The following is a 27,991-nucleotide window of genomic DNA, read 5'->3' as shown; positions in this document are numbered from 1 at the left end:
GTGGGTCTTGCTTCACATCCCCCAATGCCGTCTCATTTCTTGCTCTCTCCTAAGCTTCTTGGCAGAATCAAATGAGATAACCTATCTAAAAGTACTTTGTACAGTATAAAGTGTAACAAAGGGTAAGTTATTTTTCTTATACTTATCTCTGTCCTTCCTTGCTCTTCTCCCTCCCTGTTTTTAAGTCTTTCACTCTTGTCCTTTCTCTTCTTCCCTTGTTCCTCTTTCCATTCCATCCTCCTGCCTTACCTGGCCATGGTATAACAAGGACACGATGGACTTGCACAGCCTTGTACCTGTACTTCTGTCATCTTTCACATGACCCTGCCCTGTATTTATCTGCTCACAGGCTTCTTGCCCTTGCTCAGCAGTGAGCTCCCTGAGCAGGAACCATGTCTTTAGACTCCCAAGAATCTTCTAACACCTGGCTCACAGTACACTCCCGGCAAATGCTTGCTTGATATCACTGAAGCACATTTTTTTATTGTTTTGTTATCTGGATAAAGCACAAACACTCACACTTACGTGTAAAATCAGTCATCCATATAAGTAAGTAGAAATGTGTTACTTGCATCTAAAAAATTAAGGTCTTATAGAATCTTTATTTTAAAGAACCAACAACTGAGAATTGGCAGAAAAATTAGTAGTTTGGAAAACTAAGTTTTCCTTCCAAACTGCAGTTTTAAAATATTGATAAATGTATTCAAAATTGAGATGGTAACATTAATTAATGATAATGTGGAAACAAATGTTTTATGGTAAAATATTAGAATTTAAATCTGTGTTATACACCAAGATGCAAGGATCCATAAAATGCCACATTAAAAGTGCATGTATTTGGATCTAATCCTACCTCTCCCATTTTGGCCAAGTTGTCAAGTCACTGATTTTTCTCATCCATCTCATCCCTTCCATTCTCACTGACATCCTCCTTGTCCAAATTGTCACTTTGTGACTTGACGGTATTCCTGACTCTAGTCTCCTTTAAACTTTCTTACCCCTCATTGCAGGACAAACTTTCTAAAAACACCGCTTTGAATCCCTGCCTCCCCCCACACCAAACCTCCAGTGGCCCTTTACACCTATATAGAGTCTATAGGATAGAGACTAAACTTCTTGCGCTGGTGTTCACAATTTCACTCCACTCCTTCCCTCCTGTTCTTTCCTTTGGCTTCTCCATTCCTTAGACCCTCAGCCTCAGATTGGTGCTCTCCTGCCGCCACTCTTCCTAATACTGAAGCCCTGCCAGTCCTGACTCATACCTGGATGCCTTCTTCCTTTTAAGATGAGGCTCACGTTCCACCACTTCCGCAACCACTGGCTGACGGAATCAGGATACCAGGTTGCTGTGACGGCCTATGGCAAGGGGCTAAACCATTCAAAAGAAATACACATGAGGTTCTACATTTGGATCTTGAAAACCAAATGGAAGGAAGCAATGTGGCAGGGGACCTAAGGATCTGCAAACACTTAAGGGGTTTGAACTGATGGGAGCTCCGTGTGAGTTGCCACTGGGATGGGGCTGACAAAAGGCAACAGTGGCAGAGGCTGGGGAAGAGGACCCCACTGACTGAGCCCGTCATGGCCCTGACCCTACTGTGCATTTTATTTACCTCAATTACTCCTCACAACATGGGGAGTATGACTGGGCTAAGGGTATCATCAGCTCCATTTTCTGGGCTTCATACCCACTACTTTGCAGACTAGCATTAAAGCAACCCCAGATTCGATGTCTTCCCTTGCCCTCCATCACGTTCCCCATGACGGGCACCTGTCTGCCTCTCCAGCCTCCCTTCCCACCATCATGTCCCCTTCCCACTCTACGTTCCAGCTCTAAGACACCATACCAGGCTGAGTCAGACTTTGGCGCTTTTTGTTCGTACTTTTCTTCTGTTGGAAATGCCTTCCCTTCCTTGCCACTGATCTTCACCTGGAAAATGCCAGCCTAACCTCCAGATTCATCTCAAGTGTCAATTCCCTGATTCTCACCCCCTTCCGCTGGGCTGAGTTAGATTGGCCTTCTAGGTGTTTCTGTAATACGTGTGGGTGTACTTCTAACATAGACAGTACTTATCATATCTTTTTCTTCCACTTCACTATGAACTTCTTGAGGGCTGGGATTAAGTCTCTGCATCCCTAGTATGGTGCCCAGCACATGGTATGTTCTCAGATATTAGTAGAACTAAACTGAGGCTCAGAGAGCTTAAGTAACTTGCCTGAGGTAACATAGCTGGTAGGAACAGAACTGATTTGAAGCCAGATATCTGGTTATAAAGTCCTTCTTCTAGAATGAAAAAAGTATTGCTCCCTTCTGGGCTTGTCAGACCACACCTGGAATACTGAATTCAGTTCTGGGAAGCAAACTTTTAGAATAACATTCACGAGCAGGGGTATGTTTGAAGGAGAGTCACCATGATAGTGGATGCAGTGAATATACTCAAATCCAGGTCATGTGAGGATCTGATGGAGAAACTGGGGGTTTAGTTTAGAGATGGAAGAAAAACTCAGGCTGATCCAAGAACTATCTGTAATGACTTGAAGAGCTACCAGGGGAAGACTAAGAATTAGACTTCTCTGTGGCCACAAGGGATGTAATTGTGACCAAAGTGCTGGAGGTACAAAAAGACAGATTTTGACCAATTGAAGAAAAATTTTTCCAGTGGAGCTAAAGGCAGCATGGCTACCCCAGAAAGGGGTAAGGTCCCATCATGGCAAGTTTTGAAGCTGGATGACACCCTTTGGGGATGTCTAGTGAGGTCAAGAACCAGAGTGAAGGCTGGACTAGGTGAGCTTTTATTTTTAGGTGACCTCTTAAGGTCCCTTCCAATAGATGCTGATTGTATTACTCTGTCTTCTCTAACCACTCTAGCCTTTGGCAATTCCTTATCCCTCTATATTTAATGAATTTTATGAGTTTACATAATTCATTTGGTGATTAAGTATATATGTGGCCTGCCACACAACATTTAAGGTACCAATCTATCCTTTATATTGTCATTTAATTTTTTCCCAATATCTTCCCAAACATATGTGCCTTGAAGTCAGGGATCACATATCATGTATTATACATTTTGGTCCCACGTAGCTATTGTTCACAATAAAAAATGTTTTAAATGTTCACTTCACAACTTTAATTTGTCTGCTAGTGGGCTTGCCTTTTCCCTCCTGAAAATTCATTGGAAAGTAAGAACTAATTCTTCACTAGATACTTTTCTTCCAGGTATTTTCTGTTCCTCGGGTGAAGAGCTTAAAAAGGAAACATTATAGGTGGTGGTCTCTACTAGTTAAGGAAACCTCAGTCTCCTAATGTCTCATCTATTTCTCATGGCTGCTCAAGGACCCCAGATGCAAGAGCTCCACTTTTTGGACCCACCAGCTTCCAAGAAGACCAAACACTCTGATAAGGATAACAGAAGGAATAGACACGATGGACAGGCATGAATGGGCCAAGCAAACTCAAGATACAATACTCCCATCTGCTGTCTTCCCGTTGTCCTCTACGGCCCAAACATCGGTGGTCTCCAAACAGGGAAGGCTCAGCAGTGTCTCCCAGAGAGAGCTTTTCCAACACACACACACACACACACACACACACACACCCCTCTCTAGAAAGAGGCTCAGGTATGTGGAAAAGCTCGCCAAGTGATTCTTATTTGCCCTCCAACCTGTTTGAGGACCACTTTTTTCTCCTAACACCATCATTAACCCCATCATTCCGCCTCCATTTATTTTTCATTTATCTCTTTAGATCAGTATAAACTCACAGATTATTTTATTCAATGGGCTATAATATATTACTATCATTTATTTGGATGCTCAAACTGTCCCAGTATTGGCCATTGGGAGCCCCTTTCAGCCGGTTCCTATGTCTTTTATGACACATCCCCAACATTCTTGGAGAAGTTCCTTACTTTCTGGTGTAAAAAGATGCTCCAGGCTTAACTTGCACTTCTCCTGCCTCCATCTTGGAACAAGCCATTTCTCTAAGGATTCCTGGTCCTCTTAGGGGAGAGTAAAAACCTCTTTTGAAGACTTAAGCATCATATTAATATTTCTGATAAAAGATGATTGAAGTAAAGTCTGGAAAGGACAAAAACGAGCCCCCTCTGCAATTATGACTAATAAGTAGGGGTCAGCAATTATGAGCTAGAGCTCCCTTTTTTTAGTATTTGAATTTTATTTTATTTTTTTATACAGCAGGTTCTTATTAGTTATCAGTTTTATACATAGAGCTCCCTTTTCTTGTAAACAAAGTTTTATCAGAAGACAACCACACTCACTCACTCATTTACATATTGTCTGTGGCTGCTTTCATATTATAACAGCAGAACTGAATAGTCTTGACTGAGACTGTGCAGGTGGCGAAGTGTAAAATACTGGCCCTTACAGAAAATGTCTACTGATCCCTGCTAACAAGTATCTACATGGTATAGACAGGATTACCTATCATGAGGAATAGTGTGACTTGGAGATATTGTAAACAAGACAAATACATCTCCCTAGAGGTCACAAGGCAGCACCTTTATCAATGCAAAATAAGCTACAAACTTAGAAAAACTGTCACATGCCATTATGTAGAATCTGGTTTTAAAGGTAATAATAAACAGAGGCGTGGTTATTGTGGGACCTAGAAAAAAAAAATGCCTGGAAAGTAAAACTATGTTAGTGCAATTTTAACATTATCCAAGGAGTGGCACTCTGTTTAGTTGACATTGGCATTCTAGTCACTAGGACAGTGCCTTTTCTAGTGGAGAGGGGAGAATTAATTAAGCTTGACCAGAGTGTGATGATATATCATTTATTAACATCTTACAACTCTATTTGCTCTGATTTTATGCTCACAGAGCAAGCTCTGATCGCTTTTCTGATTTTCAAGGCACCGTATAGGGAAGAAGTATATCCCTTGTTGTATTAAATGTACTTTCTGGTACAAATGTGCCTGAGCAAATAAATATAAGTCGGTTTTCTCAGGGCTCAGTGACCTTAAGTAGAGTTGATCATTAAAGTATCAGATCTAAAGACCTGAGAGGCTAGATCCTGAACTGTGTCATTTCCCTTAGAATATGGCACAAAACAGTCAAAACAGCCAGATCGTCAATACACCTCTTTCAAAGCGGGCCGATGCAAAAGTATGCTGAAATGTTGGACAGCTCCCACCTACAAAGATTAGGGCTCTAGCCAAATCCTGAGGTATCCTGGAAGCATTCCTTAAAGTCAATATTCTCAATAAGCTTCTGTCTTGTGGGAAAAGCCCACTCTCTACTCAGGAGAACATGGCTCTTGAGGTGTCCATTATAGTTCTGGCTTTCCTGCTAAGCATGAACTTTCAGACCCAACCAGTGGCCAAGACCAAGCTGGGCCTACACTAGTAGGACAAAGGATCAGAACTGCCCTATTTCCTAAATCTAGCAAGCATCAGTGTTGGTAAGGCTGAGAAGGGGGCAGAGGGCTCGGCAGCTGGTCTTCAACCTGCCGTTTCACTGGGCAGGGAGTCACATCCATACGCACCAAGTGATTATAGCAGAGTGTATTAAAACTACAACATGAATTCAGGGCAAGGGCAGTGTCTTACATTTGTATTTTTAATTCTAAAGCATGGTGCAAAGTAGGTGCTTAATGTTTGTTGAGTGATCTGTTTTCTCTTCCCCTCAAACAATCCATCCACAACTTCGAGAATAGGTTAGTATTTAAAAAAAAATCTGAGAACATTACTCAGTGAGAATGAGTGTCTTGCTTCCCATAAAATATGACTTTAAAATCTTTTTTGGACAAAAAGCATTGCTGTAGTTTTTAGATGTAAATATAATAAATATGAACATATCTCATTTATTCTTCTCCCTTAATTGCAGAAGGAATAACAGTTTCTGATTTCCCCAAATCATGAGGTTAAACAATTATACACATCCAGTTTTTCGTAGGAAGTTGGCACAAAGGAAGAATGTGTGTGGGTTGGTGGTGGTGGTGAAGGACAGGAAATAAATTTTCATATGTATGGTCCTGGGGCTGATCAACCAAGCCTCCCCGGACTCTGTTTTAGATCTTCTAAATTCATTAAGTACACACTGTGCATCCACCATGTGTCAGGGACAGTGTGGGGCACTGGTGACAGGCAGATGAACAGGACGAGGCCCCTGCCATCAAGGAGCTCATAGCTGAACCACGGAGAGAGACACACAGAATGATGACACATACAAGGGCTATAAAATCAATCCATTCTTCCCTGGTAATTATTTGAGCAATTACTCTCTTGGTAATCACTTTGTTATTGAATTTGAATAAGTAAAAAAGTCGTATTGAAATTCAAATAATATAGATGTGTATAAAATAAAAAAGTTTCCTGGTATCAGGTATGTGTATTCTTCAGATCTTTTAATATACATACTCAAACTATGTATACACATATTTGTTCCATTGTTTAAAGAAAATATAAATATTCTATGACCATTTTTCCCTTTAAAAATATCATGGTTACTTTTCCATGCAGTGTACAGAGATTCACCTCATTCTCTGATGGTTGCATAGTCTTTTGTACCCAAGAACAATTAATTTCTCTGAAAAGGTTAGGGAAAGTTTTGGGCAAAAGGTGGTATGTGATCTGGCCTTGAGAGAAGAACTGGAGTTCATCATAGTAAGAAAAGCCAGGAGACGATGCTTGTGATGAAGGAAGGGAGTGGGGACAGCCTGAGTGCGCGTGAGAGGTGTGGAAACACACAGTGTCTTTGAGGACCATCAGCAGTCTGGAACACAGTGTTCCTCGAACTTTGGCGTGCATCAGAATCACCTTGGGAGTTTCTTAAAACTAGCTGTGCTGTCTCCTACCTTGAGACTCAGTAGGTTGGTGAACCCAAAGTCTTTGCTCTTACCAATACACTAGTCTGTCTCCCCTTCTATGATAGTGTGGATTCACACCATCCTCCATAAGACAAGCAAGGCAAATGAAGGCCCAGAAAGCCCCCATGGTGGCACAGGAGAAAATCCTGGCATCCTTACATTTCACTCTCACTTGGCCGTTTCATTCTCAGTTTCTAGCATCCTCTCCTACACCAACTTTTCACTTTGTAGTTTTATATCATCTTTCATCTGAGAAGTTCAAAGTATTCCCAATGTTGACATCATGGTTGGGCAATGGGAACAGGTAATAACCTCATTTTATAGAAGAATAAATAGAGGCACTGGGGAACTCAATTTTCTACCATGGTGAGTGAACACGGAAGCTAAGAACAGAATTCAAACCTGCCTTTCATCCTGTTCATGATATTATTGTCCCTTCCCCTGAATTACAGACTTTGGATCACTTTTCTCATTAATCGAGGCAGTATGTGGAAAGCATCCTGCACAGTATCCAGCTCACAGCAGAGACGACCCATTTCTCCCCTGGTAACAACCAGTACCAAGTAGGGGCTGCCCAGGGCCTCCGGAGCTTAGTGGGTGTTTCCTGATGTGCTGCTCAGACCAGTGAGCCAAGAGACACACCATGTAACAATGGCACTGGCAGTTAGAACCTGGCCTCCAGCCGGTCCGTCTGCCTAGGAGAGGAGAGTAGTGTGGTCTATAGAGAGGTGGCCCTAGGATGATGGGTTCTTTTTTGTCCCCTACCTTGAGCTTCATGCTCTAAACTAGAGCATGTATCCAATAAGCTGCTTCTTTTTAAAGTGAAATTCATTAATTGGAGTCTCAGACCTTTGTGTTATGAAGAGAGGAGCTGAAGCAGAATTAAGCCATTAATTATCTGGCGAGGCTCCAAAGCACTCACCATAACTTCTCATCGTGTTTCACAAGCATGTAGGACACCTTTGTCTAATGCCTTGTCCTAGAAATGAGTTTGAGTGGTTAGGAACACAAACATTTCTGCCCTAACGGACTATTCTCTGATCCCTTTATTGGTTGTCAAATCTCCTTTTAAGATTCTCCAGCTTTATATTCAATCATGAAAAACCTTTTCAAAATAGGCCTTGAGTGTTTTCTAGTAGATAATTTTAATGTTGAGAATTAATTCTCTTCCCCCTGTCCTAACTCTGCTTCTTTGAAGTCAGCATGCCTTTCGTCTGTAAATATGAAAATAAACATGAATAATTAATGACTTATCATCCTCTCCAAGTAGGAAGTTTTATTCACTTCTGAGGAAGAAATAATTATTTCCCAGAGTCAGAGAGGCAGGTAGGAGCAGAATGGGAACTCTGCTTTTGATGGTCTTGATGTACGCTCAGACTGCCTCGAGTAATTCCACCTGCCTTCAAGAGCAACTATTACTGGGCTGCTCTCTCTTGAGTACTGACCCCTCTAGATGGAAATATGTTTCAAACGGTGGATCTTCAGCTTCTCACTCTCCCTTCTGACCAACACTCCCATGAACCACTTCCATCTTTTACGATGGAGCCATAACATCTCCCACATGCCCTGTACGCTGAACTCCCCAAGCCATTACAATGAACTTGTCCCATTACCTCTAACCTCAGTACCATGTACACTTCTTGTGACTCATCCTTTGGCTCATCTCCAAGAGGCTGTGTCTCCACAGGGCAACAGTTCTATGACTGATGGCTGCATGAAATGCCCTTACAGACCCATTCAGCTAGGCTGCTTGGTAAGTACCAAAGGTGAAGGCTGTAGGAGACACTCCCGCCACGTCATCACCTCGAAAGCTTAAAGGGAGAACTTCACCTTGCCTAGCTCACATTCATACCCCATCTCTTTAAAAAATTTATTTATTTATTTATTACCATTTTCTGCCTAGAAGAACCTGTGAGTGTAATGCATTCCATGTTTACTACCTCTGCAAAAGACGTGTTTCCTTTGATACTGCCTTTCTCACTTCAGGGAGTAGCATCTAATTTGAACACTCAGGGATGTGGTAAACAGATCCATCATTCTTACCCACACCCTTTAGGATTTGCAGACTGTGGTAGGCCCCAACAAAATGTCCTTGTCCTAATCCCTGGAACCTGTGAATGTTACCTTAAGTGGCAAAAGAGGCTTTGCAGATGTAATTAAGTTAAGGATTTTGTGATGGGAAGATTAGTCTGGATTATCCAGGTGGCCCTAACATAATCACAGGGGTCCTTATAGGGGGGAAGGAAGGGGTAAGAGAGAAGATGTGATGATGGCAGCCAAGGTCGGAGTGATGCAGGGCCACAAGCCAAGGAATACAGGCAGCCTCTAGAAGCTGGAAAAGGCGAGGAAAGGATCTTCTCCTAGAGCCTCCAGAAGGAACACAGCCTTGCCAACACCTTGATTTTTAACCCACTGCATTAGTTTCCTAGGGCTGCTGTAGCAAATTGCCACACGTTGGATAGCTTAAAAGAACAGAAATTTATTCTCTCACTGTTCTGGAGGTCAGAAGTCCAAAATCAAGGTGTCAGCTGGGCTGCACTCCCTTTGCAGGCTCTGGGGGGAATCTGTTCTTTGCCTCTTCTAGTTTCTGGTGGCTCCAGGCATTCCTCGGCTTGTGACCACATCACTCCAATCTCTGCCTCTGTGGTCACACTGTCTCCTCCTCTTCTCTCTCAAAACTGCCTCCATCTCCCACTTATAAGGATACCTATGACTGAATCTAGGGCCCACCCAGATAATCCAGGGTAAGCACCCCCTTTCAAGATTCTTAATCACACCTTTTGTCGTATAAGGTAATATTCACAGGTTTTGAGGATTAGGACTTGGGGAGACACCGTTTGGCCCATTATACCTATTTCAGACCCCCAGAACTGTAAGATAATAGATTTACATTGTTCTAAGCAACTACGTTCATGGTAATCTGTTACAGCAGCAATAGGAAACTAATACGCAGACTGATCATATCTCCTCTCACTTGGATTCTCTAAGCTGAAGAGTCCCTCTTTGTTCTCCTACTCTGTGGAGATGGCTCTGGGTTATGCTGGTTGTTCTGTGACCTTGGCACTGGCCTAGGCCAGACCTGAGGTGGTGGAGCCTACCTCTGCCATGTTACTTCTATGAGGATAGCTTCACCTGCTCAGATACACACTGTCAGAACATGGAGAAATGAGATGTACAGAAGAGAACCTAGAACTAGAATACTTTGAAACATCTCATGAGCTGGGAGGATGGCCCAGGTGGAATTTGGACTGACTCGGAGGAAGAGCCAACATCCTTCCCCAAAGGGAAGAAAAGAGTTTCAACAGCACATATCCTAACCTCTCTCAGGGCTGAAGCACGTCTATCTAAATCGTTCTAAGCAGCTGATAACCAGGCTGGGGAAGGAAGAATTCAGAACCTGGGAATGCCCCTTCTACTCCTTCAGTGTTTCAGTGAATTTAGGCAATTCAGCTAGTAATCCTGACACATTTAGACATCTGTAGGTAAGTCTAGCTGAGGCAGAGTTTTATTCTGCTTAAACAAGTCACTGGCCCTATGTTTCAGCTTCTTCACTAGCACAGTGAAAGCATCTTCCAGGGATGAGTTCAAAACAAAGTTCCCTGACGTTATTTCAGTGTCTTGGAAATAGTGCTACTGGGGACAAAACCAAATATGATGATACCTGGGACAATGGAAAGTGCTTTCCACGTGTATCTTGCACTGGTTCTTGAACATGACTACTGGAAACATTGTAAGTGGACAGGATTTTAATGTAATTAAAAACTGGAAGAAAATGTAGCAATGCATTCACCGTAGTAAACAACAGTGGTGGCAACAGGTTTTGAGAATGGCGGGGCTTGGGGCTGGTAATCTAGTGGGAAGAGGGAGACAGAAGAGAGTCTTGAAACTGTGTTTGCAGAACCAGCACACATTTGTATTTGGACTATAGGTTCACCTGGGCGGCTCTGCAAGGGGGCAGTACTAAAGCCCACCGTGGCCACCCCTTGATGCCACTATTGTTTGAGTGGTGGAATTACAATGGCTTTAATTTCCTTGTTTACTTTTTTTTATCTTTTCCATTTTTTCTATAAATGAAAAATAGTAGGATCTCATGTTTTTAGAAAGAAATAATAAATATGTTAGAGTATGTATGTAGAAAAAAAGCTGGAATATTCAACAAAATTGTGGCACTGATTTCTCCTTGGGGGACAAGGTTATGGAAGACTTCTACTTTCTACATTATGCATTTCTGTAATGTTTTAATTTTAAAATATTGTAAAGGCAATTTTGACTTACATTTGTTATCCAAAAAATGTTTTTTTGATGACTACTATACACTAAAGGCATTAGTTAAACGCACATTGCTCTAAGAAATTTTTCTGAAATATGGGCTAAGTAATAGTGATTTTTGAGAATAATTTTTTTTTTAATTCATAGGAAAGCTAATGTATGGATACAAATTAGGACGCATGGATTATTAGGGTGTGAATGAAACAAGTGATACAAAAATTCTCGAGTGTTCTTCAGAGGAATAACAGGACTCGGCAGCTCTCTGAAGAATCCTTTTCCAAACCCTATATCTCCAACACGGGGAGAAGGACCAGAGGTGAGAGGCGGCTGCTGTTTAGGGACAACCTGTAGTCAAAGGCTTCTCGGTTATTTCTCTTAGCTCGCCTGCTGCCCTCAACCACCAAGGGCGGCTCAGGTGCCTGAGAAAGCTTCCTAAGGAAGCCGATTGGCAGCCTCTTGGGAGAGACTTTTAGAAGGGGTTGTCAATGCCAGAAAACTAAACAGTTCTAGGAGCTCTAAAACAACTAGTTACTATCCCCTCATCCCTCCCAAAGAGGTCATCTGCTCCAGGCAGGAAGTAACATAATTTCCACAGAACAGATAGATGCTGATTTCCACAGAACAGCTAGACGCTGCCAGAACCATCTGAGTTCAGATGATGAACTCTGAAGATGAAGCAGCAAATTGGACCTCCTTAAGTACTCCTCACAGGGCCTGTGTTATCACTGGGTTCCCAAGGCCCTCAAGAGGGCCTCGGAAACAAAGTCCTCTTGAGTTACGATCTTTAGCACATCCCAGAACAGCTCTGGGCCAAAGCAGTGCCTGGCTGGGTCTTGCTAATGGAGCCTTCCAGGCCATGGGAAGTCCTCTGGGCTACAGTCAGAGGCTTGTCACGTCTGGGAAGGCGCAGGGTACTGATTCTACCTGTTGTGAGGCTGGCTAGGTTCGGAAAGATGCCTCAAGAAGCAGATCAGTTCTCTGGAAGTGTTGGGGGGCGGGGTGAGGGTGCTACAGGAGGAAGAGGAGTTCTGAAGTCTATCCTGGGAACCCAGGGGACTCCTGGGTCAAGGGCTGGTCGCCCATACCCAGGAGAGTGGGAGATGGGCCCTTGGGAGAGCTTACACTAGGCAAGTCGCCTTTGTCTTTATGTGAGCACAGATTACGTGGAGGGTTTGGTCTCTGAACGTCCTGTCTTTCTGTTACTGGAAAGGTACCTCTGCCCAAGTGAGGCCTTACTGAATAGGGTGGTGGTATCTGTCCTCTTCTTCCCTTCTCCCTCTCAGGGGAGCTGGTTTGGCCTTCCCGGTTTCCGGTGCCACTCCTTCCTAACGTGGATACCGAGAGGTCCAAGAACGGCTCTTTCTGTTACTTTTGTCCAGTAGGGACGAATGTGAGGGCTTTTGGTTCATTATTGCAGCCACTATCTACTCACTCCTAGGAACTGCCTCACAGAACTAAGGACCGACAGCAACAAAGTACCCCTCAGAAATCCACTCGTTCAGCAATTATTTGCTGAGCCTCAACAATTTCTAGGTCTTATATGGATGAGTCAGTCAGTCTTGATCCTTGATTCATGAAGCCTGTTACCTAGTGAAATAGGTAAGCAGTAATAAAATCATACAAATAACTACGTAATTATAATCATATTAAGTGCTGTAGAGTAAACATATACAACTAGGGTGTTTTGAAAGCAATGGCTTTCTGCCTCTTAGTGAAAGATACATTTTATATTCAATCCAATACATACACAAATACACACACCCAGACATAGATAATAAAACAAAAGTTCCATTAAACAATTCTTACTCTTACTATGAGTGATGCCCTCTGATATTTTCTGGTCTTTTTATTTGTTTTTTTTTTTGGCCGTACCGCATGGCTTGCGGGATCCCCGACCAGGAATTGAACCTGTGCCCCCTGCAGTGGAAGCACGAAGTCCTAACCACTGGACCACCAGGGAATTCCCTGGTCTTTTCATTTAGAAAATGCTGGTTACAACCCAATGAACTGGTCTCACAACCAATTAGTGGTTGTAATCTACCATTTGAAAAACGCTGTCATGGGGTCCCCAACCTGGAGTGGAGTGGGGATGAAGGTCACAGAACACGCTCCCCTAGGGAATGACATTTAGGCCAAGACACAGTGAGGTTACGGAGACTCGGCCTAAAAAGGCCGGGAAAGAATGCTCCAGACAGAGGGAACAGCATATGCAAAGACCCCTCATTTAATAGAAAAGGAAAGTGGGGATCAAGGAAGAGATGCGCCTTGTTCAAGGTCGTATAACTCTAAGCCCACGTCTCCTAACTCCGAGTTCAAGGTTCTTAAGCGTACTGCAGCCTATTAGTTTAGTCTTCCTCTTCTTTTTGCTACTGATGGGCCAAGGGCTAATTATTTAGACCTAGGCTGACTAGGAGGCAAGAGGAAAGAGCAACGGCAGGGGGCCATGTTTACAAAGGGCCCGTTTAATTCTCCATGCAAAACAATGCACCTTAGTGCCTACCCCACCTGGCTTGAGGCCTGCACTGGCGAGCTGTTTGTTCCTTCCTGGTAGGGACTGGCTGGGAGCCATACTCCTGCTTAGTCCTGGCTTTAATGAAACACCATTTACAAAATGTCCAGGCAAGGTTTAGACTCAGCTGAAGGCCCTGGAAAGGATGCAGAGCGCTGGCCCTGGCTTTTCCACGTCCCTGTGTTGATGCTGGCACTCCCTTTCCACGTGTTTCCACCTTGCTCAGTTCCCTGTTTGGCCCCTGTGACTGCTGTGCATGGTCAGCTGTGTAAAGGGCTTTAGTTGTGCGGTATGATGGTAATGTGAATATGGCAAGTGGAATAGAGGCCACAACCAAGGGTGTCAGTCAGAGTCAGGGTCAAAGTGGATGATCTAGGAAGACATGAGAAGGAGAGTGGTCACAGGAGGCAAGGGCCTTAGGCCAAGTTTCAAAACAGGCAAGAGAGAAACAGGGCTGCTATATACAGTTGTACAGTTTGTACACTGCACAAAGCACCCAGGGAGGGGATGGGTGAGGCTGAAATGGAACCCACAGTCCACTCACAAAACTGTGTCCCTGGCAAGGGGCTGTATCTGCCTGGAGGAAGAACCTTCACAGACAGAGGCCAGAGAGGAATGACTCGGTAGGGTTCCCGGGCAGAGTTGGAAACAGCCAGACCCACACAACAGTACATCGAAAATATGACTGCCGAGCCTAGGGAAGGTCAGCCTGCTCAGGTTTTAAACACTAAAACCATGTGGGTGGATAAGGGCTGGTGGTTGGGTGCCACTCCGTAGCGACAAGCTGTGACCACAGGAGCAATGGCTGAAAGCAAAGACACCTCACGGTGCAAGCCCCTTATCAAGCCGGACTCTGTGAAGCTCCTCCATCTTCATTTCTCCTCCATCAACCTCAGAGGTAATCCTGCCACACCCTGGAAGCACAGCTCTACACCAGATTTTAGCTACAAAAATGTTGCTGGTAATACGTGCCCATGTTAAGGGAAGAAACAACAACAACAAAAAACAACAACAAAAACGCCCCCAAACATTCTACAAAGGTGAATATTAAAAAGTAAAAACAGTCTCTTAAAATTAAAATCTTCCTCTGTCAAAAATCTCCTCACGGCTCATCGCTCACCTTCCAAACCCCTTTTCTGTTCTCACTGGAGCCTGTAATTACTTTCCCCCTCATTCTGCTGACAACCAGTGCCTGTCTTAGATTTGCACTGCTTCCTTCCACCTCTGACCTTAGGGCCAGCTGCTTCACTGCCATCTCAAACTCTGCCTCCCCAGAAACCTTTCCCCGAGCATGCTAAGCCACCCCCATCCTCGTGCTGCCGCACTTACTGCTGCTTCTCCAGGCTGGAGGACTTCAGAGACTTAGCCCTTAGGAATTCATGGGTCCAACTCAGCCTTCACCCTTGCACAACAAGACTTTCATTCACCTCTCAAACGCCCAGGCTCATTTCTCACAGTGGTTAATTCAGACCTTCAGGACCTCGCCCTCCCACCTCAGCAAGCAGCCTTGGCTCTGTCTCACTAAGGAAAAGGTCTTTTATTAGTAGGAACTCCAGTCATCTCCCCTGGACTTCACCCTGCAAGTCAGGGGTACAAAGAGCTATACACTCTCCTCCTATCAGTCTCAGAGGAAGGGAGTCCTTCCGTCTCCTGCAAAGTTATCCCTTCCCTGGTGTTCTCAAGATCATTCCTATTTGCTTGCTTTCTCTCTTGTATGTGGATTATTTTCCTCAAATAACTCCTTTTCCTTTCCACCATCAAACATGCTCATGTCTCCCTATTATCAGAAATCATTCCAAGTCAATACTAAACTCTTACTCTGATTGTAAGTTGGTTGGATCACCATGGAGAACAATGTATAATAAGGCTATTAAAACAACAACAATATGGAAACAATCCAAGTGTCCATCAGTGGATGAACGGATAAAGAAAATGTGGTATATATACAGAACGGAATATTATTCATCCAAAGAAAAGAAGGGAATCCTGCCATTTACAACACGGATTGACCTTGAGGGCATTATGCTAAAAGAAGTAAATTGGACAGAGAAAGACAAATACTGTATTATCTCGCTTATATGTGAAATCTAAAAACACTGAACTCATAGATACAGAGAACAGATCGGTGGTTGCCAGAGGTCGAGGTGGGGGTGAGGGAACTGGGTGAAGGTGGTCAAAAGGCACAAACTTCCAGTTATGAAATAAATAAGTCCTGGGGAATATAATGTACAGCATGGTGACTATAGTTAATGATACTGTATTATGTATTTGAAAGTCGCTAAGAGAGCAGATCTTAAAAGATAACAAAAAAAATTGTAACTATGTGTGGTGATGTACGTTAACTAGACTTATCGTGGTGATCTTTTTGTAGTATATACAAATATTGAATCATTATTTGCACACCTGAAACCAATATAATGTTATATGTCAATTATATCTCAACTAAAAAAACCCCAGCATTGTTTGTACCATTTGCCTCAGTAACTCTGCTTTATAGGATATACCCCTGAAGAAATAACCCAAAAAGGAAAAAAAAGTAATTTGTCCAGTGATGCTCAGAGCAGAGATACTTACACTTGCAAAATATTGGAAATACCCTAATTGCCCAATAATAGATTGATGGTTAAGCACATTTTGGTATCACTATAATGGAATACCACAGAGGGAATGGGATATTTGAAGTGACAAACCTATGGATTATGCTGATATAGAGAAATCTGCAGATGAAGCACACTTTAATACACAAAAACTACATAAACAAAAAATACATGCTTACTAAAATTTTATATATGTTTGTTGATGAAGAATAGAATTGTAACAAAAAAAGTTTGATCCTGCTGCTTCTCCTGGTTACTACTTTTCTCCCCTTCCCTGTTGCCGTTCTCTGGTGACTATCTATTGCCTCTACTTTCGCTGTACCCAGTTCCCTGCTTAACGCTACCCAATCTGGCTTCCATCTCCAGTGTTTTACTGGAGTGACACCCTTGCCATGATTTTCTTCTGGATGAATCCTTGAGTCTAGTTAAACCAGCAGCACTGAAGCTCTCTTCCCTTGCTCTGAAGCCTCCTACTTCCCCACATTGCTTCACTTTTTTTCCTAATTATGGACAATTCTCAAAGCTTACTACTTGGGGCTCTGGTCTTTGTGCTCTGTACCCAAGACCCCTGGAGAAACCCCCTTTCAGGGAAGCCATCGCTCCTGTGTTGTTGACTCTCACACCCATAGCTCCATCCAACCTCATCCTCAGCTTCTGGGCTTTTGTGATCACTCGACTTGGATGTCTCCAACTGTCACCTTTAGTTCTCCATGCCTAAACCAAAACTTAGCTCCAAACTGTCTCTTCGACTTCCTAATTTCTGACTAATGTCCCCAATGTTGTCCAAACTCTCACAGCCTCAATCTGGTAAAGGTGACCTACTTATGATCCTTGGCCAGTCATTCCTTCCAAGATGCGGCACCTTGCCTCGTGGAAAGCCCTCTCTGGCGTCCTGTCTACTCAAAGCCTTCTCGTCTTCAGGACAAGTTCAGGGTCTGCTTCCTTTGTGAAGTCTTTTCTGATTACTCCAGTTCACAATGATTATTTTCCTCTCAGAGCCCTTTTTGAATTTAGACTCTGTAGTGCTAGTGACTCACAATACGCTGTTCTTTTCATTTCTTTTGCCTGAACTCTCTTACTCATCTGTCCTCTGGTGGGTGGGATCCTGTGTTACCCTGCATACCCAGCTCCGATATGCTTCCCTCTCTGAAGGCTTCCCCAGCTCTTACACACTCAGGGTCACTCTTCTGCCTGGGTTACCAAAGCACCCTTTCCCATCACTGCTGGCGTTCCCACCCCCTTGTGTGATAGCGATTTATATAATTTTGTGTCCAATTCTCTTGCCAGAATGTTAGCTGAGTTCCTTAAGGGCAGAGACCATGGCTTATACCACAAAGCAGCACAGATGTATTATCAACACCCAGTGTCGTCATGCACGCTAATCATTCCACACATCCACCTTATCTTCCAAACCAGACTGCAGTTTCTCATGGACAGGGGTTGAATCTCATTTCTTTTATACCCCAAAATGACTCAGAATACAAAACAGAAAGGACTTGGAGATATCTTATTGAGAGTATACTTAGAATAAGGCCTTAAGAAGACAATATGCAAATTTATATGAATAACCTATAAACCTGGAAACTATACTATCTGGGGAATACAAATGTTATCAACTCTCAAAACACTGTACCTTGCTATTTTAGGGCCAGCATAACACATCTCTCTACTTAGCAGTGGTCCTGTCACTTAAAGGTGTTAATAGGATGCCCAAACTGGGAGCTTTCAGCTGTGAACTCTACCCATCTAAAATCAGGACAGATCACAGACTAAATCAGAGACCCTGATAAGTGGCAATAATCTGCAGGGATGGGAGTGGGGGCTGACGGCTGTCTGCCAAGAGTCTGGTGCTGCAGAAAAGTCTAGCTACACAGTGCATGTTACACCACTGGAGATAAGCCTTCAGTGAGACACTCCCCATATGGGAAGGGATATTTAATTTCATCCAGTGGTCCAAGGCCTGCCCCTTTCACATGGCACAACACACAGTAGTTCAATTATGATCCTGCTGACTCAGAGCAGCTGAGATTTCATTTCTTACCAGGCAGGAAACACCATTTAAATTACCAGGTGACCAGGACAACAACACCCTCAAGAGAAGGTGAATGCTTCTCCCACAGTCACTCCCTCCAGGTGGTGGAGTGTTCCCAGCGAGCCACACCCAAAGACATGTTCACTAATAATCCCAGGTGGCAGGGCAGGCCTCCACCCCGTCTGGGACAGGTGTCTGGGGAGTCAGAATCACTTGGAAGAAGAGGCAGACCCTGCTTAGAAAACATTTATATAGCAGCACAGGCCGAGCTGTGTGATAAACCACATGGTTCCTCAGCTCTACGTCCCGGTGCTCAGAGGTGGGCCGACACCACCACTGGTAGAGGGCAGGTATCAGCCCGCTGGACAGGCCACTGAGATGATGCACAGTGAGTGCCTGGATGGGAAAATGAATGAGAGGACAGCCGCCGGGCCAGCCCCTCCCATCACAGTCAGCAGCTCCAGGGACCCGCCCAGCCCATCCCCGAAGCGGGCTTCTGCTGCCAGGTGGCCACCCAACCTTCTCCACCCACGCCTGGAAGAAAAAGGGCCTCTGAGCTGATGGCGGAACAGAATACGGCCAGGGCAAAGGGAGGAAGGAGGCTGCTGCAGGCCTGGGTGGAGTCTTTCAAAACAGATAGTTCAGATAGGTGCACAACCACCAAAACAAGGGAGAAAGCTTCAAATCAGGCCCCTGAGACATGGGGGAACCAGGACACCAGAGAATCTGGAAAGACATGGGGAGAAAAAGCCCACCCAAATGGAGCCCTGTGGTACACGGGGTTTTACTGAAATCTGATAAATCTAAACAGCAAAAGTTAAGAGGCAAAGAAGACTATATTGTAAGACACTTTCTTTTCATAATTTTTTTTTACATCTCATTTGAGTCAAGAGAGACTACTTCATTTGGACGGTTGGACTTGAGAGTTTCTAGACTACGGTTTTAAGTCACACACCCACACAGTAATACTCCAGGCATGCTCTCTCTCAAAGAAGAAATGAAGTACTATCTAAAGGAACACCTTTGAGAAGTGTTTACCTTTAATCATGACCATAGTGAAACAAAATAATAAAAAATTAAATACCTTGAGATTTTCTTAGCGATTGCTGTACTACATGGAAACTATACATCACTGGTTTAAAAATTTTGTAATGAAAGTTATAGCTGCTTAATGCAGAAAAGTTTGGAACACACTGAAAAGCACTCAGAAAAAAAAGTAATCCCATTACTTAAAGATAATCACTTATGGTTTTGGCATATGCTCTTCTAGGATCTTTTCATATATTTTAAAATAAAATTGGTACCATTCTTGACACACAATTTTGCATCCTTTTTTCATTGATTATATCAAAAGTTTCTGATATCAAAAAATATTCTACAAGATTTTTGATGCCTGTGCAGTATTTTATCTAGGTGAACTGACCAATGCCTAATTATTGATCCTTTTGGTTGTTTTAACTATTTATTATTATTAATCATGACTATAATTAATAATGTTGCATTAATAAAAATCACTGTATAGGTATTTTTATATACATCTCTGATTTTCACAATATTCCTATAACAGCAATCTCTGATCTAAACATATGCTCCTTTTAACGTTTTTGATACATACTGTCAAAACTACTTGGCAAATTTGAAGTCATGCTTCTTGCTCAGTTATTTTAAACATATCACACAACTGGTATGTATCTCCTATATACAGGAAATAGTTTCAGGAAAAAAATCATTTTACATGGAGTCAAAACATTTAGATAGGCCAAATCTTTATTTACTTCAGGCAAATGATGTGTCCAGAGCTCAAAACACCAATGTTACGTTATACCTGTTTAGGAAAGTTGGTAGGGCACGATGCTTGTGAGAACAAGATATTGGACTTAGGCCAGTATTAGCCAATCAACTCTACACAGAGCAAAAACCATACTTGGCCACAGGAAGCCTCACCAACCTTAGCCAACTGTCACACAAATTTGTACTCTTGGCCAAAGGGAAGATTGCGTGATGGAATGTGGATTACTCATCATAACCCATCCTAACTCTTGGTTAAGCAAGTCAAAGCACGTGTCCAATGATAGGTGTGTCATCTTTCTATAATAAACAGGACATCTGGCTAGGAAACACAACTAGGAGAAAATGAAAGCTCAATAATACTTAATAATTTTGTCAGTTTATCAGTGATTCCTAGGGGAAGCAGTTAATAAATCACTGTGGGAAAGTTGTGCTCTATCAGCCCGATCTGATCTAAAACGCAGCTACCATAACAGAGTAGGTCAGCATTTCAGCTGGGTGCCATTATACTTCAGGCCCTCTTGATGCTAAGTAAGGGGCACGGATTTTTCATACAGGTCATCTGGTCAGATGCCATTTTCATCAATAGTTGAAAATTAAAACAGTTTATTAGAATAACAATGATTACTTCAACTGTTCAAGAGAAGGAAGGGACAATTCTCAAGAAGGGAATGAAAAGACTAGGAAGAGGTGGTGAGGTAGGAGGTCAGTGAAGTATCCTGGGCTGCCAGGAAGCAGCCACTTTGGAGGGTCCTGTCCTTACCTACGAGCCTGGTTTGGTGCAAACTGGCTTGGTCTGTTTGAAGGAAGCAGTCTAACCCTATCTGCCCCAAGCATTGACAGCTCCAAGTAAAGGCAACTGCTTCTTGCTCACCAAAATGTACTTACTGAAAAACAACCACTACGAACTCTATTGGTCTTCATTAAATTACAAAAGCACACATGTTTCTTACAACAATTCACAGATAGAATTATATATGAAAAAAAGTTCTCCTTTGAGTGTCCTTTTCACTCCTCCACACTCAAATTCCACTTCCCAGAGGTTAAAACTATTGTGTTTAAATTTTCAGTCTTTAGATGCCTATTTGTGAGTATTTTCTTTCCAAATGAAATTTTTAGGAATTTAAGTTCATTTGTGTTCCACCTGAATGGCTTGCCCGGGCTCCCTAATTACGTGGCAGTCTCCGCCTTGACTCCATCTGGAACCGTTGCCACCCCAAATGACCTCCCTTTACCTCTCCTCACTAGCATGGAGGTTTCCCTCCTAAGGCAGATAGCTCCCCTCCTGGGCCCTCTAGATCTCCCAGATGCAGAGCTGATCTGAGCAGTCACCAATTAAAGCTACACCTCTAATAGCAGAGGAACTGAATGAAGGCCATTGCGAGCTTGACTCACGAGGGAGAGCTCAGCAGCTTTTCCATTTCAAATTAAGATCACTCCCCAGACTGGCCTCCCCAGCGGAGGACTAACCGCCACCACGACATACACAAACGCACGAAGTCTCTGCTCTCTTAGTCAACTGCTCCCGCCCTGCCAGCCTTTCAGATAACCAGGTCAGCTGAATACATGGAGACAAAGGGGCAGTTCATATACTCCTATTTTGGCAGTTGAAACAGCACTGCAAGTGCCAGGTCTTCACAGGATAAATCCCTCTGTGCATGTCAAACACACCGAGAGGGCTGCTGGGAGATGGGGGTTGCTGAACTGAGGGGCCAAGATAGACTTAGGTCATGATAAAATTTGGAAAGCATTATTTTTTATTTTATACTTCAGTAATATAAATTAATGGTTGCTATCTCTTATTAAGCAGGTGCTCTACATACTTCCTTTCACTTAATCCTCCCAACCACCCTGTAAAACAGATGGTTATCACTTCAGGCTTGCAGATGAGAAAACTGGCACTCAGGTTCCATAACTCACCCAAGGCCACACGGTCAGGAAGTGGTGGGACTGGGATTTGAACGCAGGTTTGTCTGCTTCCAGAGGCCAGACCACCTCCCTTTCTCAAGGATAGGGATTAGAAATCTCTATGGCTTCCAGGAACCACAGAAGGTTACATTCTGGGAGCTGGAAGATAATTCAGTTTGCTCCTCCTCTCGGCCTCCTTTCAGCCCTCTCCACCTTGCTTCCTGGAATACAGCAGTAGCCTCACAGATAAGAAGTTGCGAAGACTTCAAACACCCACCTTCGCGTTTACTTTACGTTAGATGATGCAAATTTAAGAAAGGAAAAACTTCCTTGAAGTTGAAATGCAATGCGTGGGGAAAAAATATTTTTGAGGTGGCAAGAATAAATATTTAATTAGACAGTGTGACACTCAATTTCACTTGGCTTTGCAATCAGACAAAAAAAAGCCCTTGTCTACAGGGCTAATTACAGACTACTAAATTATTTTTTATTAAAACCCTCTGGAATATTAAACATGAGGGATGAGGTAACATGGTATTGTAGAATAGCCCTAGACTGGCAATCTGGGTTCTAATCCTGACTCAGCCACTAATAACTACCAACATTAATTTGCATGGTGTACACAGTTGACAAAATGTTTTCACATACTTTCTACATTAGTTGGGTGACCTCAGGCAAGTCACTAACTCTTGGTGTCTCATGTTGAAATCTGGAAATGAGAACACTGAACCATCTGAAGTCCTCTCCACTTCTAACATCCTATGGGGGGGGAGGACATGTGCCTTAGGATCTTTACAAATATGTCTGTGAACAAATCAGATGCATTCTGTTTCAGAAAAACTACATTTTCTGCTCAGCTTCTGAAAGATGTTACTTGGCTAAATTCAGGTATAGCTCATAAGATGTTTGCTGCCAGCTAGTTGGCTCAGCTTCTGGAGGGTACCATATGAAGGCCTTGGGATGGATTCCCACATAGGAACTTTCCTCTCTTCAATAGCCAACTGCCATGCCTAACTCCAGTCAATCATCTTACATACATAACCCCACAGAGTAGGCTGGCTTAGGGAAAGGACTTAAGGAAATCCATCCTCACTCTGAGGATCATCACGTACCCAGGAATATTATAAATATATTCTCAGTTCTAAGACACGCAAATCCCTCCTTCAAATCTTGCCGCTTCCTGGCTATTTTAATGTTCCTGAAATTAGGAGGCACCGTAGACTCAACATATATATTTTGATCTGGTAGTGTTAAATGAGTTTACCTAAAAGCTGCTGGTAAATTGCTGGTGTGTCTTAGAATCAAGGAAATATAGTGCTACAAAACTACAACATAGATCACATAGATTTAGGTCTAATTTGGTTCAAATCATGTCCCTCTCCCTGATCTTAACAATTACACTCAGTAACAACTAGATAGGCAACGTATAAGACACAGGTATTAGTCCTGTTTCCCAACAGCAGCAGTTTAAAAGGCATTCCATCATTATCTCATAAAATACAGGTATGGATTTTAAAGGCAAATTAACCTATATAAAAACCACTGTGATGCTCTGGAAATGTCCTATCCCACAGCAAACTGTAAAGGGAACATTTTACTCACACCCTCCTGATCTGTCTAGCCTTGACACATTTTCTTGCTTCTTAATTCACAACCCTCCACCCCAGTAATATCGCTGATTCCCAAAATACACTCAACCCAGGAGGAGTAGCTCTCCAGCACAGCTGTCCGCTCCTGCCCTGCTCGGGTATTTCGGTGAGCTATGCAACACAGAGAGGACCACACAGAAGGAATGTAACTCTCAGGCCCCACAGTTCCCATCGCCCGGCAGGCAGGTGCATCCCACCAAACCCCAGACTGGCATTCGAAACAGAAGAAACTGCACTGCTGCATGGGGGCAGTAGTTTTCCTGAACTTCATCTCTATGTTTAAAACCAGGGCGACAGCCGTCTTTGCTACTGTAAACTAATCTGATGGGCATGGGGGTGGGGAGTGGCTCTGAGGAGGCTGCCAATAGGCCATGATTGAGCAAAGTCAAGGCACAAAATCATTATTTCTCACTGTTTGCAAGCTAGAAACTCCAAATTTGTGGGTTCTTCACCATGATTTTTAGAACTGAACCATCTACGCCTTTTGCACCCTGAAGTAAAAAAACCCAAAGCCTCTTCTACAGTTTAACTGGGTGATATTTACACATATTTTCTAACAGTACACTGAAATCTGGAAGCAAAAAAAAAGAATCAAAGGAAGTTGGCAATGAGGTACACACAGTAGTTAGGAGCCCTCGAGTTGAGGCACGTTTATTAAGAGACAGCTTCTGGCTGTGCGCACCAACTCTAACTTCAGCTCCATTTCTTCTGAAAAAAGAAAACAGTTTGGGATCCTGCTCTATTCCAAGATCAGGGAATGCACGATGGGCAGGTGGATGGGTAGCAAACATAACCCAGGGAATTGTTCAAATATGCTAGAACCCCTATCAGGTGACAGTCCCCACAGAGACACAGCTGCAGGAAACAGGGGGTGCAAGCCTCAGCCCTACACCAGAGAGAAACCTCAGTTCTCCTCCTCCTTCTCCGCTCTGCACATGTTATGTTAAAACTCACTCTTGCCCAGTTGGTTACCACTTGGAATTTACAGGTATCAGAGATCACAACCCTTCAATATACAAACAGTAAGCATTTGCTACGGGTATCAGGCCTGTTTCCAAACCTCCCATTATATCCGTGTTGTACTGCGGGGGGGCGGGGGGGGGGGGCGGGGGGGAGGGAAGGGGGCCGGGGGGATGTAAAGCATGTTAAAGAGTACTGCAGGATGCTTATTCACAACGCACTGGAAGCGCAGGAACTTCAGCTCCCAAACGCAACCTTTTCTTCCCCTCCCTCCACTCTCTCTAGTCGCTCTCCACAGCGCCCGCCAAAGCCAGAGCTCAGCCCACTAGAAGGCCACCGTGCACTAGCGAGTGCTCACTAAGCAGTAGCTGATAATGATGATGGGGCGGAACGCTTCCCAGCAAATCTACTCGGAAAGCCCCACAAGCTCTTAGCAGCCAGTTAGAACTGTCCAGACCTGCTTCCCCACGCCAGCCGGGGCAGGAGCGTGTGGGTAGGAAACCTGAGGCCCCAACGTTTGGGCAGGCACAACGTCCCCCCTCCCCCCAGTTTCCCCTCGCTCTCTCCCTTGTCACTCTTTTTCTGGCACATCACTGGGGAAAACCCGAGAGGCCGGAGATGTCAGGCCCAAGAGGAGTAAGGAGAAGGGACAAGGGCGAACGGGAGGCAGTTTTTTGGGGAAAAAATCTGTCCAGAGCAGAGGTGCGGTAGCGCCGCATCCAGCGGGGAAGAACCCCCAAGGTGGGTCTGTGGGGAGAGAAGGGGAGGGGGAGTGGCTCGGGGAGGCCTGACGGCTGAGGCCGCGGGGAGCCCGGGAGAGAGGGATGGAGGAAGGGAGACAGGCGTGGGGGAGACGCAGTTGGGGGGCGGGTGCGCGGGTCGGGAGGCGAGGGGGGCAGCTCGGTTCCCCTCCCCCAGCTCGGGCCCGGGCCTCCCGCTGACTCAGCCCCACGGCGTCGGTCGCCTCGGCCCGGACTCACAGTGCGCGAGATGGCTCCGGCGGAGGCGGCGGGGGAGGGGACAGGCGGCGGGGGCGCTGCGGCTGAGGCTGCGGCTCCGGCCGGCGGCTCTGGGGCGGAGGGTCCTAACAGAGGCCGCCGCGGTCTCCGGCTTCAACGCACAGAGACTGCGGGGGAAGAGAGCACTGCGCAGGCGCGATGCGGCCACCGCTGTCAGTCCGAGCGGGGCGGGGCCAGGGCACCAGCCGTCTCCAAGGCAACTGGTTGGAGCGGGAAGGACAGCCCCTACTTCCACCTTGTGTTAGCAACTGCGATGGGAGGTGGGGACGACGAGAACAGTCCCTCTAAGTTGCCATAGCAACAAGGAGAGGACACCGCCTCATAAATTTACGGCGGTATCGAGGGAACGCTCTTACCTTGTCACCATGGCAACTGGAAACAGCCCCTTCCTTTTTCCTTAGCAACAGGGTAACAATTCCTCCACCCTAACTGATCACAGAAAGAACAACCATTTACACCTGATTCCATAGTAGCCAGATGACGGATTCTTTTTTTTTTTTTTTAACATCTTTATTGGAGTATAATTGCTTTACAATAGTGTGTTAGTTTCTGCTTTATAACAAAGTGAACCAACTATACATATACATATATCCCCATATCTCCTCCCTCTAAATGACGGATTCTTATCTGTCTCACGGCTACTGCAAAGGAGAAAGGGGAGAATATTTCTTCTCTTTCAGCAACAGGAGAGAGCTAAGGCTGGGTTTTCTCTCCTCTCTTGGTTTATGGCCTTCAATCGCAGCCTGTTACTCTAATCCCCAAATTCAATTTTCCTTTGCCTGTGTTAAACATTCCTTTTTGTCTCCTGCCAGAAAGTCTATACCTTTACCTCTAAATGGAGCTAACAAAATTGTCTATACACATGTCACGAATTTTTATCAACCTTATTGTCTCTGTCGCAATGCATTTGTAAATGATGCCTGTTTCTTCATCTTGCCCACTAGCTGGTTTAAATTCTACCCCCTCATGACTAGCTCCCTCCTTGATATGTTCATTGGTGTTCCCGAATTCCCTGTTCTAGGTCAGCTTTTATGGATCTCCCCAGCTCTTCTAGATCCCTCTTCTTCCTGCCCACACCTACCATCCTTGTCCTCCAGTGCTCCACCCAGGGCTCCACTATGCTCACCACTTCATGATTTCATTAGCTTGGTTCTCTTTGTGCAAACTACTTCTGGGTCTCCTTCCCTCAGCCCTGACTCCCGTGGATATCTTAAGGTCACCTCTGTACCCATCTTGTACATACCTCCTTTTGTATACCTCCATACACATCTTACAGTATTGTCCTTGGTTTGCATGTGTCTCTTCAATCAGACTACATGCCCCTTGTAGGCAGGAATTCTGTCTTATTCATCTGCTCCCTCAGCATCTAGCACCCAATATGAAACATAGTAGAGTTCCAATAAGTGTTTATGGAACTGGATCAAGTGAAGACAAAGATTTTCTTCAAAGGGTCTTCAAAGAAGAATCTTCTTTGACCCCCAAAAAATAAGTGAAAGGAGTCAAAAGGTTAAAAAAAATTTTTTGTTCATCCTCACTTTCTCTGACCTAACTGCCTCAGAGTCTCCACTAATATTTTCCTTATGATCTTTGCACATATTTAATCTTTAAGTACCACTGATACTATTACACCTCTCTCACTCCCTTAGCTCTCCATCTTAATGCCAAAACTCTAGTCATCTATTAATTGAGACTCTGGCATTCTCTATTTCCTGACTCCTCACCTGTAGCTAGTCTCCCTTCTACACTGTCCCTAATGTTTCCACTAAATAAATTTTCTCCCAAGGTACTGACCTCTTCAATGATTCCTGTCACCCTCTATAATCAGTACAAGCTCTTCATGCCTTACTATTCTACCATCTCCTAACCCAGCTCAGATCCAGCGCTCTTGGTGAACATCACTGGATTCTGCTGGGCTTGTTGACATGCTGCATTCTCTTCGAATGACTCAGAAGTAAGAATTCATAGGCTAGCATTCTTTTCTGAGTTTCCCTGTATAGCTCCCAGAGATTCCGCCCCAGGACTATGGGTGTCAAAGCACTCTGACTGAGCCCATTTTCTCAGGAGAGAAGGAGAAGGCAGATGACTACAAATAGAGTAAGAAAAGAGAGGGACACAGCGTATGCTGAGTCAAGACGGTCTCCACCCATCCAAGGCAGTTCTCAGAAAGGGAAGGGTTTCTTGTAGAGGATAATTCCCAGGGCAAATCAAGGGGTTAGGACAGTAAAAATGCAGGCTACACTTTTCTTAGCTACAGAGTTGGAGAACTGAAGCTGTTCCTAACTGTATCTATAGGGTGTCTGGGTGCCACAAGGACAAGGGAAAATTTTCAGACTCAGTTTATTTTGCTTCTCCATTCTGAAGTTCCAGCACATCTCCATGGTTGTAGGTGTGGACTTGGATGGCATAGCTAGCTGGTCCTGAGTAATCCT

At 44.2% G+C, this 27,991-nt stretch overlaps 1 protein-coding gene across 2 annotated transcripts in view; it reads right to left on the bottom strand.

Annotated features, from left to right (window-relative positions):
• Nucleotides 1-25,698, bottom strand: part of MAPRE3 (microtubule associated protein RP/EB family member 3) — a 48,753-nt gene extending 23,055 nt beyond the window's left edge. For both annotated transcript variants that reach the window (XM_061210504.1, XM_061210505.1), the window contains exon 1: nucleotides 25,524-25,698. The gene's annotated coding sequence lies outside the window, so the exon portion shown is untranslated. The remainder of the gene's footprint in view (nucleotides 1-25,523) is intronic.
• Nucleotides 25,699-27,991: the final 2,293 nt, after the last annotated feature.

This window comes from Eubalaena glacialis, chromosome 14, assembly GCF_028564815.1.
Source record: "Eubalaena glacialis isolate mEubGla1 chromosome 14, mEubGla1.1.hap2.+ XY, whole genome shotgun sequence".
NCBI lineage: Eukaryota > Metazoa > Chordata > Mammalia > Artiodactyla > Balaenidae > Eubalaena > Eubalaena glacialis.
Note: the sequence above shows the minus strand (reverse complement) of the source record. Positions and strands in the feature narration are given on the sequence as shown.